General features: G+C 39.8%; 1 pseudogene across 1 annotated transcript; it reads right to left on the reverse strand.

Annotated features, from left to right (window-relative positions):
- Positions 1–10300: 10300 nt before the first annotated feature.
- LOC147640135 (cold shock protein 2 pseudogene) lies at positions 10301–11526 on the reverse strand (annotated as a pseudogene). The gene has a single exon (XR_015262510.1). The product of XR_015262510.1 is annotated as a cold shock protein 2 pseudogene (transcript).
- Positions 11527–16980: the final 5454 nt, after the last annotated feature.

A 16980-nucleotide genomic window follows, 5' to 3' on the forward strand; every position in this document is an offset into this window, starting at 1 on the left:
TGATATGGTGAGTTAGTCATTTTAGACCCTCGGCACTATATATAGACTAGTTTGGTAGCCTTAGCATTGAGTTCATTGTGTTCAAGAACTCTTCTAAGAAATACATCCTCCATCTAGATTGCTGCATCAAAGCGAGTCCTTGCCTGGAGCACACGGGTGGGCAGATGCCATCAATTTGTAATCAAGTATTACAAGCAATAATATTGCTTACTCTCCACTTCTTTCCACAATTCAGTACTTTATATTGTGTTGATCCTATTTCTTCTATTGTGTATTTTTACATGGTATTAGAGCATAGGCTCTAGGCAAATCTTGTTTTGGAAATTCTCTATTTGAAGATATTTAAAGGCAGATTTGAAGAGGTGGCCTAACTTGTAAATAACGTAGCTTCTCGTGCTTGCCCTCCACCTTTTCATTGGATGGGATAAATTACAGTCTTTGAAAGTTCGAGATTAGGTCTATTCTTGATTCATATGAGTTGTCAGAAACCACATTAGGGGTTGATGCAAAGTTGGGTCCTACTCCAAATCCAACATATCCACTACATACCATACTGGCAGATCTTGCTCTCGCTTTGGTGTAGATGATGCAAAGGAATGCAGATACACTATGTGCCATCATCATTGATTCAATGATGACCCTAATTCAACATACTACCAGAGCTTCCAATATATGGCAAATTCTAAAGAACTAATCAAGTAAGGCTTCAAAATCTTGCGAATTAGTTTGGCGTAGAAAGGCATTCTGATGGAGAAGCAGTATAGTAGTTTATATTGCAAATAAAGAATCTACAAGATCACTAAGACCAATGAAGAATGGTGGTAGTGGGGATCACTAAGACCAATGAAGAATGGTGGTAGTGGGGATCACTAAGACCAATGAAGAATTGGTTGAAAATTTGACACAAAGATGCATTAGGGTGTTGCCCTCAAAGTATAATAGTTTGGTAACCTCACTGAACATGCTGGTGCACAACCCACCTCCTACTTTTGGAGTTTGGCATAATGTTGGTGGAGGAGGAGATGCATTTTAAATCCAGAGATGATAGTGATGTTGCATTCTTCACAAATGCAAAGAAAGGCAAGGGGACGGAATATAGTAACCCCAATCCTTCTAAAAAGAATAACAAATCTAAGACAAAGTTTTTCTATTATGATAAGCCTGGTCATGTAGTCAAATCATGTAGAAAGGCAAGGGGAAGGGATCTAGTAAGAAGAAGAAATCTAAGGTAAAGTGTTTCTACTACGACAAGCCTAGTCATGTGGTCAAATCATGTAGAGTGAATGAAGCAAATAAGAAGAATGGCAATTTGAAGCCTTGGAAAGAGTTTGGGAACAATGTTGAAGAGAAATTGATGTGATGTTTGTAGCAATAGAAGAAATCAGTAGAAAGGTATAACATTCCTTAGCATCCTATGGCATAACATTTCTCAGCATCAATGATGATGATGCTGATGAAGCTATTGATGATGAGCTCAAAGATGATATTGTAACACTTATGGCATATGCTCATAATGTCTTCACACCAAGTTTATGATGCTTTGTAGTGCAAAAAACCTAGAATCACAGAGTGTTTGAAACTATACTCCCTCAAGATTGCCCTGAAACGTGCCAAAAATGGCCCAAAAGTCATAAGACATGCTATTAATAAAGTTAATAGCACACTAAAGAGTATATCTTCTTCACGTAAGAGGATAAAAGAGTATCTTGAGGAGAAAGAGGTGATGGCGTGAGAAAATGACGAAGGCAAGATCTAAGAGAACATGCTCTGATACCAATTGTTAGAGTGGAGACAAAGGTAGCAACGCACACACACACACACACATGCAAGCAAGTAGAGATAGAGAGAAGCACACACTCAAAGTACATTAATGAGAATGAGTGAAGCACAAGTGAATGACATGATAAGGTCACTTACACACTCGCTCATAAGAGTATATACATATGCTCGGGGGTAAATTCCTCCTAAAGGAGGGAAAAAGTGTTTTGGCCCATTATTAACCTACACCTGGAAATCTTTCAAGGATTTGATTTAAAAAATTTATCTTGAAAGATTGGAGAATTTTTCCCTCGAGAATAGTAACCATCAAGCTGGCAAAGCAAAGAAAGTACAATGCGTGCATCTTTCTTACCATAATAATTTTGAAAAGTAAAAGCTTTGCAGCTAATCTTACTACTCTTCCTAGAATTTTGCATTAAGAGTGGATTCAATAGTCCTACAAATTCTAGATTCCTTAGAATCTGATGAGACTAGATTAGATGTGCCTCTACTCCTCTTTCTTTGGGATATTCTAGAGACTTCAAAATTTGATGAGTCTAGATTACATGTGCCTCTACACCTCTTTCTTTGGGATATTCTAGAGACTTCAAAATATGATGAGTCTAGATTAGATGTGCCTCTACTCCTCTTTCTTTGGGATATTCTATCTTCTCACTCCCTCCTCAACTTTCTCTCCGTAGCTATTTGATTGTGCAAAATGTTAAATTGTTCTTGAATAGATGGAAGTTGTGGATGATAGAGAGAAATTTTCATTAGTTTTGTGTAACAGGAGAAATAGAGCAAAAAAGTGGCTTATCTTTCACTCGAATACATGATGGAAAAAAGGATTGTCACCCCACCTTGAATTGGTTTACCTGCAAGAGTTGAGTTTCGATCTTTGATTGTAAGGTAAAACGGGTGTCAATTGCTCTAAGTAATATGATCCGAGTGGTAGAAAAGTTAAAAATATTTTCAAGACACTTGCAACAATGTAAGAAATCAACCTTCAAACCACCATTGGAAAATCCGAGGTGATTTGGTGGCTTTCTAAAGATGTTTTCCCTTAATTACAAGGAAAAAAGACTATGCATGAAATGCACACACAAGCATTCCCTTGTAGTTGGACCCCAATTACGAAAAGGACAACACAAGTATTCAATCCCAAAGTAATGTAAAAAGGCTATTTTTAAAAGCCTTATAAGTACAAGGCTTGATTAACAAGCTTAATCTTCACCTTTTGGATTCAAAAAACATACCTACATGTAAAGGCTCACAAAAATAGCACTAGATGGCTTGGAGCTTGATGCTTGATATCTACACATAAGGTGGTCATGTTTTTGTGCGTATGGGACCTCTTCACATTGCTAAAACCCCTATGTAGTAAGATCTTGATGAGATGACATGTAGCAAATTTTATTTTAAATGATAGGTGCCTTAGTGAGAGAGGATTCCCCGTTTTCTTGAATCCCTTCAACTACATAAGCCTTTGTATTAAGGTTTCAACTACATAAGCCTTTGTATTAAGGTTTCAAAGGCTTATGTAGTTGAATCCCTTCAACTACATAAGCCTTTGTATTAAGGTTTCAAAGACCTAGTTTGCCCAAAGGTCCTTGCCTTTGCTTCCTTCTTTGTCCAAGGGTCATGTAAGCCTTTGCTTCCTTCTTTATCTACACATAAGGTGGTCATGTTTTTGTGCGTATGGGACCTCTTCACATTGCTTCCCTTCAACTACATAAGCCTTTGTATTAAGGTTTCAAAGACCTAGTTTGCCCAAAGGTACTTGCCTTTGCTTCCTTCTTTATCTCCAAGGGTCCTTCATAAGCCTTTGCTTCCTTCTTTGTCCAAGGGTCATGTAAGCCTTTGCTTCCTTCTTTGTCCAAGGATCCCCCGTAAGCCTTCCTTTGAACCTTGGCTTCCCTTTTACAAGCTTTTGAATTGTTTTCCTTGATCAATACCTCGGCCTTGATAGGATCTTGGTACAAGGAGAAATCATTTACCTTTTGAACTAAAATTTAATGACCACATGAAAATAAATCAAACCATGGCAAAGCAAATGAAAGCATAAAGAAAGAAAAAAACACAAACATTGGGTCCCCTCTTTAAAAAAAGTGAAAGGATCCACTTCCCACATTGGGTATTTTTTATATTTTCCAAATTAGCTCAAGGAACCATAATTAGCTTTCCTTACAAAATTGGGTTTCTTTTATAAAATAATCGTCATAATCATAAATAATTACACTCACATGTGTACAAAATATAGCACACCCTAACTATACAGAATAGGCAGACATAATAAGAAAAATGTCTGGCACATGGCCAAATAAATGAAGCAACTCTCAATGATATTGTAAATGATAAATAATGCTATATAGAAGCCTGCACCCATATGACACATCCTAATCAGCTCAGTCTCACAGAGTGCTCATCACCTATTACTCATTAATGTCAATCATGTTAGTTATATAATATAAATTGGACTCCTCATAATCAATATGTGCTACCTACAAGCCTACACCCATACAACATCCTAATCGGCTTCGTCATAGTGCTCGTTACCTATTACTCCACAATGTCTATTATGTTAGTTACATAATGTAAATTAGACTCCTCACAATCAATCCCATCATGATAGCATATAATAGGCACAAACATAAACACCACCAACACTAGCTTAGTATGTAACATATAATCATCTATTACTACTAACAATAGCATGGCCCCAAATGTTTTATACACTAATAACGGTAGCCCGTTAGTATTTAATATGGAATCGCCCATGATACCAACTACCAGCATGTTGGCAATGGTGTTTCAGGTATCCCCAATTACAATAGAAGGATCTAACTAGCATTTATCTTAAACAAGACTTTTAACGCACTTGAGATCAAGGACAATGCTAGATTATTAAGATATTCATCTAGACAAAATCAAATTATATCCTCGTATCAATGAAGCTTTGGTTCATATCACTGTGGTGATACACAAGGGAGTATTGTTGGGTCCAAGATACTAGGAATAATACGAGAACTTTCAATGAGGAGCAAAGTGATGAGGATAGTTTATTCCTTCATTGTTATGGTTCTCTTTACAATAATGGAAGGTATTTCTGATTTGATAATTCTTTTCTCACCTCCTACTAGAACATCAAACAACTTCCTAGGAAAAGCTTTGAGCTTTTTTGGTATAACCTTTAATATCAGAGGATCCTATTTGTGAGAGGGACAACCTAAAGGTAAAGAGTTAAGAGAAATGCAATTTCAAGGGACCTTAAAATTCACCTTAAATTTATTGATGCAAGGAATATGATATTTGTTCTTGATGGTGCTTTGGTTAATAAGTCCCCTCTAATCCATGGAAAATCTTAGGGTGCCATCTCTTTTCTTCTAGAAGAGAATGGGTTCTCAAGTTGAAACACTAGGTTGAATAAATCCTTGATTAACTAACTAAGAGAGCTACTCCTTCAGCTCAATTGCCTCTAGGACTGACATCTTGTGAGCTCTCTTTTGAGAGACATCTATTTCATGATATTTCCCCTATGTGAAAATTCTGCAAGCTCCTCTAGGAATAGGTCTACATACTCATTGAGCCATTGAGATTCCCATTTTGGAGACTTTTCATCATTTTTATTCAGTTTCACATCATACAAGGCTAGACCTTGCTTTAACCACATGCAATACGGCCTTACCATGCTGGAATTCATTTCAAGACGTCCCACTGACCATTTCTACCTCTAATGACTTCTTAGTTTCTCTAGCCTTAATACCAAGCATTTTTAGACATTGAGGAGAGATAAATGAATGCGAGCTTCCTGAACCAATCAAAAGATAAAGACTTTAACCTTTGAGGGTGATTGGAATCTCCATGACGGAATATCTATTTGGCTCTTGAGATTCCACATCTGCATGAACATGGGCCTTTTCTTTGACATTCAAGGAAGGCATCCATCTTCTTTAACTCAAAGTTGATGGGGCAATACCTTTACTAAAGAATGGCCTTTATTTTCTCTCAAGAAAAGATTATTCTCATTTATTTTCTCTCAAGAAAAGATTATTCTCATTGATGAGCTAGGTCTAGTAACTTGATTTCCACACCATGTCTTTGTTGGTCCACATAGCTTTAAGCAAGCCATGATTGATTTTCAATTTTCATTGTAGTCGGCCATGCTAAAATAATCTTCCATGGAGTCAATCCACTCACCTTAGGTCTCTCTTATGTTGGAGACTTCACCCAATAATGTCTCGGATTGGGCACCATGCAAGAGGCCTTGGAGGTCATCATGCATGATGACAACTTGGACAACACCGCTAGCTTGGTGAGGCATGGTTTTAAAAAAAGAGAGTATAAAAGTCTTTAGCCAATTGACCTTTTAGGGAAGAACTGTTCTCAAGTAAAAACTTTATATATGTAAAGCTACATCACTTAAAAAGAAAGCTTATTTTATAAATACAAGAATTTCCTTCCCAAGTTTTTTTAGAAATCCTTGAGATTCTGGAAAATCCTAAGCCTCTTGGGAATGATTATCCTTGGGTAGGGAGGAGTTGTCTAAGCTTAGTGATTTCTCAACAAAAGATATCATTTTTCAAGGCATTGTTAAAGTCTATAACCTAATCATTGTCTACAAGACCAGCCTGTTCTAACTCATGATAAACAATAATATTCTGGACAAGCGTTTTTATATCACTTGAGGATCTTAACAACACAAGAACGGTAATGGTTGTCACATATGTGGGTCCAACAAGCCCACCCATTAACCCCAAATAGCTTAACTTCAAGTTACAAGATCTGACAAACAGGGTGGATGTGATCCCTTACTCATTTTAGAGGGCTTCTAAAAAGACATCACTCATTCTTCTAGCCATGCTTAAACAATCAACATTCTCAAGTTCATCATTCATTTTCAAGGAATAACATTATAACCATGAGTCTACTTTGATACCATGGGTCTTCTATGATACCATGGGTCTACTTTGATACCACCAGTGAGGCCACGTGGCACTTGCCCTTGGGTCCTCGACCACTTGGCATGCATGGGTTCTCAAGTTCATCATTCATTTTCAAGGGATAACATTATAACCATGAGTCTACTCTGATACCATGGGTCTTTTATGATACCATGGGTCTACTTTGATACCACCAGTGAGGCCACTTGGCACCTACCCTTGGGTCCTTGGCCACTTGGCATGCATGTTTTGCCGCCAAGTTGGCTCCCAAAATTTTGTTATCAAGTCCAAGGGGGTAAACTCATTGTAGAAGAACCCGCATGGACACAATTTTTAAAACTTAGATAATATTGATTTCATTCATTCTCATCACACAAGAGAATATAACCAAGTAGATAAATCAAACCATCAACGCAAGTATGCCATATTTTGTACAACATGCTCATGCAAGTTTCTTACAGGAAACTTTCAACTTTATGCTGGAAAAGGAAAAAGCTTCGGATTCATCCGGCCCACCCAACCATAGGCCAATATGTTGGCCATCACACTCCCCTTATTCTTGTTTTACTCCAGGCTGCTTGGACTATTGGCTTGACCCAGCCAGAAAGTGCAACACCGAGTTGCTTTGCCTGGGGGCCTCCTCCACTAGCACACATGTTCAACACCAAGCTGCTTTCCCTGACCTCACCCAAGCTGGTTAGACCCTAGACTACTTGTTTCCATTACGGATATGAACTCTCGCTACCCTTGTCAATCTTGTCGGCTGAACTCACTTATGCCTTACTCTATTATTTTATTATTTTTTCCTAAAACTATCGAGCAAAAAGTGTTCGTCGAGGCACATTAATGGGCATATCCTTGTGCCATCTCAAGCTCTACTCTAGAACTATGTACAAAAATTGTGACATATCCTTGTGCCATCTCAAGCTCAACTCTAGAACTATGTACAAAAATTGTGGCTATCTCTTCGAAATCATTCCTATCAGGATCTTACAATCACCCTTCTACGAATTATTTATGTTAAATAGCCCACTTGCCTTTGGACATCTTGCTACAATGAAAATGTATGTCAAATTTATGCATGTCATAATTGCTATGTTGAAAATTATTGAAAATCATCTTAAGCAAATTGAGCTATAGATGGGTAAATATGATTTTATAACCTATCAAGTGACATGCCAAGTGGAAAGTATACTCATAGCTACCTAACAATGTCATGACTCTTAACGTGTCTAGTCATTAAGGGGACACACATCTAGGAGTCTAGTTATAGTTGGGTTACATGCTAGCTTACCTTTTCCATCTCTCAAGTGTTCAAATTTTAGCCTAGAGTTCTTTGGTGAAGATATCTCATATCTACTCATCTATATGCACATAACGCAAACTGATCTTTAGATCAATCACAACACATGCAACCACTTTCTCTTTGATGAAATGATAATATAACTCTTAAGTGTTTGGTCTTGGTGTAGACTACATGATTGTTCAATAACTAAACACTCATATAAGAGGTTCATTGGCCTCGATATTGGTTGTCCCAACCTAGCCATAAGTGTGCCCATAAAATTTATTTGTTCTGTTTTATTTTTTGAGCCGGGGTCGACTTGGCATAAACGTGCCCCGTCGAAAGACCAAACCCTTTTGTCACTAGTTTTGACATATAACCCCTATAGGGGTCCCATACTCGCTTAAAATAATTACCCCGGGAGGCATGACGGCGGTCCGAGTACTGTGGGACTATCCAATAAAAAGCCCTCATACCTAGCAGGCTTCCAAGCAGAAAAGGCCACACCCCTTGGGGGCATCAGCTTATGCCCATCCCGTGTGGGAATTTCATGTCTCCCTTGCACTTCATACCCTTTTTAGGCGAGATAGGCCATAATCTCCAAATCAAGTGGTATGATTATGATCTTTCCTACGGTGCCATCTGTCTTCCTCTGTGAGTGGTAGTTTCCGCTACCATGCCTGCTTTCACAATATGTTTTCGCAAGCCTTTCGAGTTTGTACGAGATTCATTTTCTCGTTGGGCTCATTTACTTATCGAGCGAAGAGCTCTGAAGTGTCGAGGCATAGCCTCCCCAAGGAATGATGCAACATGGTGGTGCCCTGCCACAATGCCCCTTAAATGCGAGCGAGCGAGGAGTTACCAAGCCGCTGGACTTGCTGATGGCGCTGGCCTTGCTGATGGCATGTCCCAACCTGGCCATTAGGCGTGCCCATCTGTGTGTTTCCAGAGCTTGAGTGGCCTCGCTTGCTTTTGCCCCAACCTAGCCATACGCCATGTGATTTCACATGCTACCATTGCCACTCTCTACTTTTTCATGTGCCAACTAAGGCAGGGCAGTCTGCCCCTCAAAAACAAGAGGGGGAAGGAAGAGGACTTTCGATCGTCTTTCACATCTACGATACTAGAATCCTCCCACTACCTCCAACGTCGAGTGCCACGTCTCTCGCCCCCCAGGGATGGGCAGCTTCCCCCCTTTCCTCAACTGTTTTCAACATTTTTTTTTTCAAAAGCAAAGTTGGGTGGGCGGTGCCTATCCTTGGTTTGCCATGCCTGTAGTTTCGGCAACCAGACTGGGTGCCCTGGCAGTGTGTGCAGGGCCTTGGCTTAAGGGAAATCTTGTCATTCCTTGCATTAAAGGTACTTTCGTACTTTCAACCATCTGGGTAGACATCCTCTCACACACGCCAAAAAGCTCCGCAATTTAGTTCCTATAATATGAAAATGATACTTCATTGATGAATTCGTAGCATTTAATGTATAATAATGATTCACGATTTAATATTTACTTGAATTTCTGGCTGAGGCATTAAATCAACGACACACACATGCACTACCAAAATTAAACAAATCGCCCCTTGACTGGTTGTATCCTGGTCGTATAGATTCTCACCCGTCTGGTACTATGGTTTCTCCCTGGATGCTCTCCATGCTCCAGCTGATGTAATTTTTATTCTATTCTAATTCAATTCACCGCGCTTATGGAAAAAATTAAAAAATTAAAAAATTAAAAAAATTAAACAAATCACAACAAAGATACAGGACCTGAGCTGCTGAAGCTGATAATGCACAAGCTAAATATTCAAATGCGTATGCCAGAGGGAACACTTCCAAATGGCCCAGAAAATTGAGAGACATACATAGAATGTCACTTGGCCGAAATCAAGAATCTGCAACAGCGCTTTGCCTGCGACAGCCTTACACAATGGTCTAAGGATATAAGGATTCACAGGTTATATCCTTGAAGTATGGAGTTGGCTTTATGTGGCCATGTCCAGCACTCTTTCCAAAATGAACAGGAGGAGTGACAGAACGTGCTGCACCATTATTAACTTCACAAATCAACTGGATATGAGTTCATTGCACGTGTGTGTAAGATTTACTTGCTATGGCAACTCCTTTGGGGTCATCTAAGCCACGCTGTAGCAGAGACCTTTATAATACTTCACTTAACAGATCAGCACAACACTAATTTTCAGAGCCAAAGATGGATTAACATCCACAACATTGCTACAAAACTCAAATTCTTACTATGAAAACAAATTGAGAACCAACTGACTTGAATCTACCAAATTGGAGGGCAAGTAGACTTTTAGACTGATGCGAAACCGGCACATTATCAGATTGCAAACTTTCTTCTTAGAGCGATCTCAAGATACAAACATGAAACTACAAGGGGCCATGTGGCCTTGATATGTAGATTTCATGACCTTCTTTCCCCTCTTAAAGCCTGCGAGGCAGTAATACATCGCACACAAATGGTATCGATTGAAACGGCCTCCCAGGAGCTGCAACAAGAACCTTCTGACAGGAAGAAACGCAAGCAACTTTCAACGGCATCCGAAAAACAAAAACAGGATAGAATACTCTGCTTCAACCAGCAGAAGAGGACAGAGACGGAAATACATAGCAGCTTGGACAAAATAGAAGACAGTATGGCAATGGAATTCCTTGGGAGGGTGTTCCAATCTCTCACAAAGTGTTCCACAGGCTGTGTGCAAGAAAAGGAGCAAAAAAGGAGGGCAGCAGACACACTAGAGTTAGGATAAGGGTTAGGGCTTAAGTTTCGAAGTGGTACTTCAGTTTGCTGCCGTGCAGTCCCGGGCAAGATGCCCAGGCTGCCCGCAGTTGTAGCAGGATCCGCCACGGCCGCCGCCGCCGCCCCCACCGCCTCCTCTTCTGCTGCCGCCCTCGGGACAGTCGCGGGCGAGATGGCCTGGTTCGCCACAATTGTAACATGAACCACCCCCTCCACCGCCGTAGCCACCACCACCACCGCCATAGCCTCCGCCTCCACCACCGTATCCGCCACCACCATAGCCACCGCCTCCTCCTCCATAGCCGCCCCCACCATAGCCGCCGCCGCCGTAACTGCCACCACCTCTTCCACCTCTGCCCCTTCCCCTCGTGGGGCCACCTCCATAGCCTCCCCCGCCTCCTCGGCCGCCCCCCCCATAGCCATCCCCACCCCTACTCGCCCCTTGCACAGGATTCCCGTTCGGGCCGGTCACGTCCAGCGCCTTGGTGCGGCCATCGTCGCCTTCCTCGACAGAGAACTCGACCTCCTCACCCTCTGAGAGCGAGCGGAAGCCCTCGGAGATGATAGAGGTCTGGTGAACAAACAAATCTTCGCTGCCATCGTCGGGGGTGATGAAGCCGAAGCCCTTCGTGCTGTTGAACCATTTGACCTTGCCGGTCTTCTTGGCACGGTCGGCAGCCATGGCGATGGGGTAGAGAGACAGCACCAGAGGTAAGGGAATGCAGAAAACAAAAAGATGAAGAGAAATGGTGGGGGGTTCCGGAAGAAATAGGGTTTTGAAGACGAGGCACGGAATTAGGGTTTTCACCAATAAAAGCCGCCACGAGAGGGTACAAAAGTGAATCCAACGGCTGCCCGTGCTTGCTGTGAGATCGGACGGTCGTTCAATGGTTCCTACTTAGCGTTGAAAATGGGCCCTGTGTATGATCTTATGGATGATGATACTATGCATTGCCCATGTGGTCAATGTGAAGATTGATTCGTGTTAGGGGCTTTACACATGGAAAACGAAGGTTCAACGTGGGCGTAGCTCGATGGAAAAGAGAGTGGGCATGAGATCCTTAAGGAAAATCCTGCTAAGGATTTTTCTAGCCCTTCTTTTAAAGACTGAATTTTCAACATTTCAATTGTGAAAATTCATCGTTCTCTTAATCATTTTGAATGAGTTGACCTTATTTGATAAAAAAAGTCTTTATCGAGCACCACCAAACCTCGAGGTGCTCGTAACCACCACCCGAGCCCAATGAACATACTCCATCCATGTCCTTTAGCAATGTGGCAAATCCATGCTTGATCGTATCGATCATCCATGATGTGGTTCTATAGAGTGTTTAAAATCATCAAACAATAATACAATCATCCCCATTGTACAAAGGACTTGTTCCACATGATTATGATTTTTATCACCCAAGGCTCATGAGTGAATGAGCTTAATAGGTAGTGGGGCAAATTGCAATGCCTTTTTCAATAACTATTAAAGTTAAGATAGTTAAGTAGGTAGTAAAAGACTACCATAATTGGGAACTTTTCACACTTGGCTCAATAGGTACTTGAGGAAAATTGCAATGCCTTCTTCAATAACTATTAAAGTTAAGGTAGTTAAGTAGGTAGGCAGAGACTAGCATTAATTGGGAGGTTATCACACTTGGCTCGATAGAAAGTGAGAAGTGTAGATGATACAATATACTTACACGTCTTCAATAATTGATTATCTTTTGCTCCTAGAAATATGCTAATCCACTTGAAAGTGAGAAGTGTATATGATATGTATGACAATACTTACACATCTTCAATAATTGATCATCTTTTCCTCCTAGAAGTAGGCTAATCCAAGCAATTATGAAAACTCAAGGACAAATTATAAGTGTTGATTTGCTGAATAAAAAGTTGTCACTAGAGATTAACTTAAAGAGTCCACATACTTAGATAATTTATTCAATGGCTACAAGGACAATTTATTTTGTCTCGCGAAAACGATGACTTAAAGAAGGACATGGAAAAACATATTGCTTGAGAAAGGCCTTCATTGGTAAAGGTGATTAAAAAAGACGATAAAAGGATGGTCCTTAAAAAAGGGAAAACTTTACAAGAAAAGAAAGGGTGGTTTGATGGAGTACCTTAGGAATGTGTACCCCTTATCAATTAGTTCATCGTATTCTTTCAAACAATCTATCTTCACATGGTCCATTTTTACGTCATCACACATTATTAGATCAAAAGAAAACATCATGGAGGCTTTTAATTATCCTCTCTAATCAAAAGAAAACATCCTTGAGGCATGTGGCTATTGATTATCCTCTCTAGTCCCCAGTATGGTGATGCAAATGAAGGTCTTAGTAGTGAGTGACCAAAGTGAACTTTCACAACAAGAAATTCAAGAGAATAGTAAAATGTATCCAAATCCTTTGTATGATTGTCTTCATTGTGTGAAAGTTGGACCTTTATGTGTCTTCCCTTTTTCTTTCTCTTCATTGTGTGAACCCTACACCGTCTTCCCTTTTTCTTTCTGTTCATTGTATAAACCCTACACCTTTATGTGTCTTACATTTTTATTCCTCTTCTTGTGATTTTCCAAAGTTCTCTCTCCATTTTCCATTTATTAGGTGGCCTAAAATCAAAGAAACTCTCTCTCTCTCTCTCTCTCTCTCTCTCTCTCTCTCTCTCTCTCTCTCTCTCTCTCTCTCTCTCTCTCTCTCTCTCTCTCTCTCTCTCATGTGTGCGCCCCCCCCCACACACACACTCACTCACTCGTGCCTTTTTGTGATCCCTTTCTATCTATGAGGGATGATGGTAGATTTCATCAATCTAGGATAATTGGCCCAATATGAAGAAATAAATGATTCTCTCATCAATTAGTACCAATGAATGGAATAAAAGATAAGTGAGCATTTTTGAGTTATTGGATGGACAAGGTAATGTTGAACCCATAGGGAAACATTTATAAAAATGCTTGATTGCCTCCAATGATTCCAAGAATGTGCCAACGTAGTAGTTAAGCAATCTCATTTCAAAGGTATTTTAAGTTGAATTCACAAAAACAAACATTTATCATGCCCATCCCCCTTTTTTCTTAAAGAAAAGGAAGCTTCGAGGAGATATTATTAGGTCAACTTGGTTAGTTGTTGCCCAAAATAGAATTAAATGCTTTAAGGGGGTTAGCTTAATATATGCTACATACTTTATGCATATGCATACGAGCATGTTACGAGCATACGAGCATGTTATGAGCCATGGATGTGAGGCCTTGCATTTAGCCTAGCCCCCCATACATACATACATACTTTAAGCATATGTATACGAACATGTTATGAGCCATGGATGTGTGTGCTTGCATCTAGCCTAGCCCCCCATGTGGTAGTTAGGCACCTTGCATGGTATATGACATGGTCAGTGGTCATCTTAGAGTCTTGCAAATAAAGGCCTTATTCTTCAATTTTATAATACAACTCAACTGTCATGTGCTTAAAGTTGGTTTGCATATGTTAAGCCTATGGTTGTGGGTATGTTGGTGGGTTTTCAACACAAGCATCCCATGTTTAAGGTTTGTTTATATGTATGCATGTGTGCCAGCTTCGTGTTATGGATCTACATGGTTGTTGTTGGCATCATGGTGGAATTTTAATCAAAAAACTTAGTAAGTGTATACACCAACACTATTCTTGTGTTGATATAATAAAAGGTAGTGTTGAAAAAGCCTCACGAGGATAAGGCAAAGCTTTAAATGGAATGACTAAGGGAGGCATCTTGTGAGTGATCAAAACATAATTAGTTGGTTGAATTATGGATAAATTCATGCTTTCGATTTTTTGATTTGAATCATATCTACAGGCTCACATGTATTGACTCAGTGCTTTTTCATAGGCCTATGGGCTCACATCTCCTAACTTGAGAGCTCGTTTGGCTTGGTTTTTTGAGTTTTTTGAGGTTTTTCAAGGAAATTAAATTGTGATCTAACAAAGCGTGTTTCTCAATAGGGATAATAAATTGAACTATGAACACTTTTAAATCAGTTATGCATTTAAAAATCCCATTCAATTTGCAAGGGACGTGGACTTAGCACTTAATGAGATATAAACATACCCATTACTTTTCTATTTCGCTTATGTTTTCAAGCCCAAGGTGAAGAACCTATAAAGGTATTCAAAGTTTCCACTTGTAAATATCTACATCAAGAAAGATGTTGTAAAACATTGTAAAACTTCTAAAGTTTGGATTGACACTTAGACCCACCCACACTTATTAGATGTCACAATGGAATTGCTTTGTTTTAAACAACTTTATTTGAGAAACAAAAGTTTTAAAAACAACATCTACACCTTTATTTGATAAACTAAAGTTACAAGTGTACTATGGTATATCATGGTGAGGAGGTGATAAATAAACCCACATAGACTTACTCAAAGTTAATGTGGGTTTATTATGGTGAGGAGGTGACAGATGTTACAAGTATATAATGGTGAGGAGGCGATATAAACTTACTTTTTATTGTCTTTTTTAATCACATTTGCCAATAAAGGCCTTACTATAGTGATGCGAATGAAGGCCTTAGTGAGTGACCAAAGTGAACTTTCAAGAGAATAGTAAAATGTATCCAAATCCTTGGTATGATTATCTTCATTCTGTGAACGTTGGACCTTTATGTGTCTTCCCTTTTTCTCTCTCTTCATTGTGTGAAGCCTACACCTTTATGTGTCTTACATTTTTATTTCTCTTCTTGTCATTTTCCAAAGTTCTCTCTCCATTTTCCATTTATTAGGTGGCGTAAAATCAAAGAATCTCTCTCTCTCTCTCTCTCTCTCTCTCTCTCTCTCTCTCTCTCTCTCTCTCTCTCTCTCTCTCGCATCGTGCACACGCATACACACACTCGCTCACTCATAGATTTTTGTTATATCTATGAGGGATGATGGTAGTGTAATTTAACCTTGCACATACTTTAAATGTGTGTGTGGGGGTGTAAGTGAGACCCACACGATCACATAATTCATAGCACATGTAGCCATGTGTATGCAGTTTTGTGCCATCATCGTAGCATAGATTTGCAAGTGTACGCACTTTAGTTGTTATTGACTGTGCATGTGTGCATAGATTTGCAAGTGTACACACTTTAGTTGTTATCGACTGTGCATGTGTGCGTAGTCACACACGACAACATCATGGGATCTGAGAGCTTTTAGCTCTTGTGCATGCCTATGGGCATCCAAGACGATCCAAGTAAGCGAGGTCTTAATTTGGCACAGTTTTGGAAATAGTTTGCGGGCATTGAAAAACTAATGCCATGGTCCCGTGTGTTGATCATGAGTATTTGGCATGATACGAGGGAGCCTGGTTTGGCATTTTTATCTCCAAGTGTGTGTAGTCACACATGGCATTATCTATAAGAGGGGTTCTCGCGTAGCCGAAAAAAGAATTTTGATTCATGGCTGTAGTTGCCATAAAACTGGGTCCATCATCGTACGAAGCTATGACCAAAAAAATGTGTACATTTATGAAATGATTGTGCAAGAATGCACATGAGTCATTTGCTTGCTTGTACAATCCAATTGTTGAGTATATGGATGCGCATGCTAGCAAATACATGTTTGCACATCACTTTGTGTGCTACTAAACACATGTGCACACGCTCGGATTGGATTTATGGCCATAGCTGCCATAAACCTTGGTGCCTGTAGTGGTCTTGTGCTTGTTAGATAGCTTATTTTGGGTAGGCGTGGAGATTTTGCTTAGTCCACACAGATGCAAGCGCTCCGTGCATGGTCCGTAGAGATTTACTATTCTAAGATTTGTAGTGATCTTAGGGTGAGGTCCATAGTGATCTTTCAATTTTAAGTTTACTGAAACCTGGATGTTCGTGATGTTAACGGTCTAATTGTTCAATGCAGCTTGTAATAGAGTACGGAGCTACTCTACCCCCTTTGGAGTATGTGATTGCTCCTTTCATTTGATAGGATGGGAGTGTCCCTGAGAGGTCTTGCCCTAAAAGCTACCTTGTGGGGCTAGTCTTTAGACCTTCCCTTGCTACTTCATAAACTGGCTTGATCAGCAGTTTATGTGATGGGCCATTGGGATGTTGTCAGATTGTTCTCATAAAAACTTGAGTTTGAGTATATGGTTGTAGAACTTGATATAGCTCTTGAAGCTATAGCCATGTTGAACTTTGGGACAAATTGTACGTCATATATGGTGTTGCATAGTTCATATAGTGTAAATTGTACGTCATATGGCTGTAGAACTTGATATAG

This window comes from Cibotium barometz, chromosome 3 (assembly GCF_041138505.1).
Source record: "Cibotium barometz isolate CiBa-2024 chromosome 3, ASM4113850v1, whole genome shotgun sequence".
Lineage (NCBI taxonomy): Eukaryota > Viridiplantae > Streptophyta > Polypodiopsida > Cyatheales > Cibotiaceae > Cibotium > Cibotium barometz.